Here is a 3,919-nt window from a genome sequence, read left to right as displayed (position 1 = left end):
CTTAGGTGTTTATTCACAATGGAATGCTGCATATAAGGACATAGAGTATAGGTTGTCATGTCCGGGCTGTAACTTTTCCTTGTATAACTTGCCACATGTGTTCGGCATACCAAGACGACGTGTCGCGTGCAAGACCCGTGTCCCTACCTCTAAGGTCAAGGTCACACTTAGTGTTTATTCACAATGGAATGCTGCATATAAGGACATAGAGTATTGGTTGTTATGTCCTGGCTGTAACTTTTTCTTGTATGGACAGATTTTAAAATAACTTGCCACATGTGTTCGACATACCAAGACGACGTGTCGCGTGCAAGACCCATGTCCCTACCTCTAAGGTGAAAGATACACTTAGTGTTTATTCACAATGGAATGCTGAATATAAGGACATCAGAATGTAGGTTGTCAAGTATGCGTGGTATTTTTTATGTTCAGAGGCAATTTAAAATAACTTTTTGCCATATGTATTCATTTGATCTTTAACTTTTCATGTACTGACCTTGTTCATAGGTCAATGTCACATTCGGGGGCATTCGTCACATACTGTGACAGCTCTTGTTCTGTATCACCTTTCAGTACATTTAATGATTATGTCCACTAGAGATGTGTAGTGATCATCCACTGTTTTGATATCCTTATAGTCTGCAAGCCACTCACTAAACCTTGTTTCACTGACTCTCTCCCATTTTGTCCATTCAGTCTCTCTAAAATCCCATCGTTTTATTGGGTGCCATCTCTCTTTTCCTCCTATTTGGAAGGTGATCAATTTGTGGTTGAATTAAGGTAAGCCTCATGTTGGACCTTCCATTCACTTATGCTTTGTGCGAATTTATTTGACACTATCGATAAATCAATAATCTGTTCTTTTCTAGTAGGCATCTTATTATTTAAAACTAACATTTGAGTTCCTTGTAAATAAGCATGTAGGATTGTTCCTAATTTATTTTCTGTTTTACTGTTCCAGTATTTATGTTGTGCATTCAGATCTCCAAGAATGAGTATTGGTTTTCCTAATTTTTCCGCTTTTAGTACTACTTCCATGAATTTTGTCATCATTATTTCATTACTTGGTGGTATGTAAACTGAGCAGCACAAAAATCATAATTTGTCATGGTATATTTCGCACCAGACTGCTTCTACATCACAAGACTTTAAATCTTTTCTTTCAAATATTTTCAGACTATTATCAATCATTAAAGAAACCCCTCCCCCTTGCATTATCCTTCTTTCACTAGTGACCCAATGCCATATTTCTTGATTGTCTCCTTTATGTTGTTGCCTGGGTGCCATATTTCTGACGATGCAAAAATCTTAATATTTTGAACTTTCACTATGCTTTCAACAAAACTAAAAGAAGTGTTTAAAGATCTTATGTTTGCCTGAGCAACCTTCATGATTTCAAGTATTTAAAGTTTTTCAATTTCATTCATTTGTACAAAACCGTGCAATTTAAGCAGTGTTTTTTTCTGAAAAATATCTAAAGTATCTTTTGCAATCTTTCAAGCAAGTTCACATAAACAGGACAGTCTCTAGAACCAGCCGAGTGTTTGCCTTTGCAATTTGCGCACTGCTGTTTGCTTCTGCAATTTCCACTGTGGATTCCAGAACAATTTTCACAGCACTGCTCCTCTTTGCACGTAGCTGCTATGTGGCCAAACTTCTGGCAGTTGTAGCACCTGGTGGGGATGTTACGTTTACTCCTATATGGATGAACACTGATTTGTTTATTCTCAACAATAAGCTTATCCGTAAAAAGGATTTGAAGATCTTCGAAGGTGTTGCAATTAACAGTCACAATTGGTAATGGTTTGTTTGTATCCCTGTACCTGAGACGTCTAACCGAGGCATGTACTCTGTTTGAAGTTCAATCTGTGACTCAATTTCTTTTTCTCCAAGTTTGGACGGTACGTTTTTTAAAACACACTCTGCCTTGTCTCATGTGCTTTCAAATTTTCTGAGTTGAAAGCCCCTATTGGCCAGTCCTGTAGGAGTTTTTCTTTGTCGGATGCACTTTCTGCTTGAACTGCCCCCCCCCCCCCCCTGGATAAGGGATATGCCAACTTCACACTTACTTTTTTATGCTTTTTAATTTCTTTCTTAATCACTCGACTGTCCGAAAATTTGAAGGTGTAGAGATCCCGTCTATGATAACAATGTTCTCTGAGTATCTATCAATACCAGGCACTGGACTGTTGATTTTCTGACTGCTGATCTGTGTATCTTTTGCTGTAGACTTACACGAGAGAATTTCCTTATCAGTTTCATTAACATGTATGAGCTCAGGGACTGGAATCACTACTGTTTGTGAGCTAGCATCAGCCAGAGTGACTTTACCAATATTTGCCTTATTCTTTTCAACCTTTTCAAACTTTATCCACGGGGAGTGTTCAATCACGCACAGTGCACATGGAAATAAAATCTTGTATTTATCTATTTTGTGTAAATCTTGCATATGTCACACTGAATCCAGGGTTTGTCAGGGAAGCGTCGGATTTGCTCAGGTGGATTAACCTGCGTGCATGCACAACAAATAGTTTGCTCACTGTCTCTTGATGAAGGTGGAGGTGAGCGAGATTTAGACTTCTTTACGTTCTTTTTCTTGCCCTTCTTTTACCAGCCATTTTTTCGTAAATAGTTTTTACATGGTAAATGTTTTGTTTTACTGAAGATAAAAGACCTTACCTTCAACTTCGATGTGAGGAGAAAAACTGATGACAACTGTATATATTCTACTGATTACTTATTTACGCAATGTTTATATGACCTTGACACACACACTTTGAACAGCTGATAACTGCCAAATGATGCACACAATTTAAATTCCCTTTTTTCACCAAACTAGGTCAAATTCCGCTTGGAAATACCACACAGTCGAATTTCTCTATATTTGCACCTTTTTGAATAAATTAGAATGTTATATCAAGCTTATAACCCGTTAATTGTAATTTTATATTCTTTTTTTTAAAACAACTTTGAAATATTTACCCTTTATTAGGCACTTTCTAATAAGTATACAAAAACGCAAAATTATTAATTCAAATCAATGAGTTATGAGTGGATTTCACTTGTCGAAACTGGATTTCACCTCGATTTCCGATCTATTTTCGAAAAAAATAAAAAAATTGCTCTAACTTCTTTATATTTTGACCAATTTCAAAAATTTGAAATATAAACCCTTCATGAGGCACTTTCCAATATTTATACAATAATAACTATTAATTAAAATAAATGAGTTCTGAGTGGATTTCACGTTTTTAGTGGATTTGACGTGAAATCCACTGGATTCCTGTATCACCCCGCACCGACGGAAATATTTTCAGAGCGAAAACCTTAACAACAGTTGCGTCCCGTGCGGGTCTCTGAACAGTTTAATTGATTAAGTACTAAATATTTTCCATACGGTAATACCTTCGTTTCTGCATCTATGCCCATTCATCGGTTGGTCTTTGGGTCGATGTTCGCTCTTATTAAATGGACCAAATAATTTATCATTGGCCTAGACAGTCGATATCGACTGATGACTTCTTGGTCCCGCAACCCGACCATGGTAAGACGTGGGCGAAACAGTCGTTGAGCCGGATTTCTCCGCTGGCCGTAAAGGACGCCGTATATGGCACCCATGTTTACGAACGCTACGTCAAAGTTACGAGCACTTCGTAGCACGCGTAAAGTTACGCACGAAAGTTACGATATTTTAGCTACGACAACTTTAATGAAACGCATTTACGAGGAAAACTCAAAGTTGCGATAAAAAGTTACGATATCGGTACTTACGACCTTTAATGAAACGGACTGACATTGTTGTAACAAACATGAAAGTATTTTTCTGCAGTTTTATTCTTCAATAATACTCTATCATTTGCTCTTTTAAGGCCTAAATACCGGTATCATCTGAATATGCAAAATGCCAATGGAAATTACT

Source organism: Mya arenaria, chromosome 17 (genome assembly GCF_026914265.1).
Source record: "Mya arenaria isolate MELC-2E11 chromosome 17, ASM2691426v1".
Classification (NCBI taxonomy): domain Eukaryota; kingdom Metazoa; phylum Mollusca; class Bivalvia; order Myida; family Myidae; genus Mya; species Mya arenaria.
The sequence above is the reverse complement of the archived record's forward strand: the minus strand, read 5'-3'. Positions refer to the sequence as shown.